The sequence below is a fragment of the Corvus brachyrhynchos genome, unplaced genomic scaffold, assembly GCF_000691975.1.
Source record: "Corvus brachyrhynchos isolate BGI_N302 unplaced genomic scaffold, ASM69197v1 scaffold34, whole genome shotgun sequence".
In the NCBI taxonomy this organism is placed as follows: domain Eukaryota; kingdom Metazoa; phylum Chordata; class Aves; order Passeriformes; family Corvidae; genus Corvus; species Corvus brachyrhynchos.
This window is the reverse complement of record NW_008238126.1, coordinates 1,888,055-1,888,339: the sequence shown is the minus strand read 5'-3', so window position 1 is coordinate 1,888,339 and position 285 is coordinate 1,888,055.

The window sequence follows — 285 nt, the reverse complement described above, 5'->3', positions numbered from 1 at the left end:
GCCGCACCCCCGTCTCCTCCTGCCGCCCTTCTCAGAAACCCGTCGGTGCCGTGCTCTCGAAGTGAGTGGGTCAGCAGCTGATGACAAGGGGAAAAAAGAAGAGAGCGAGCGAGAGAGCGAAAAAAAAAACTCCCTCCCAAACCCTAGCCTGGCGCGATTACTCATCCCCAGAGTTCCCCTAAGTCAGAGAAACTTGGCGAAGTCCCAAGGCCGAGCCGTTAACACGGTCTGAGGCTCCCCGGGCACCTTCCGCCGCTGGGCCGAGGCCGAGGGGGGCGGGGCTGA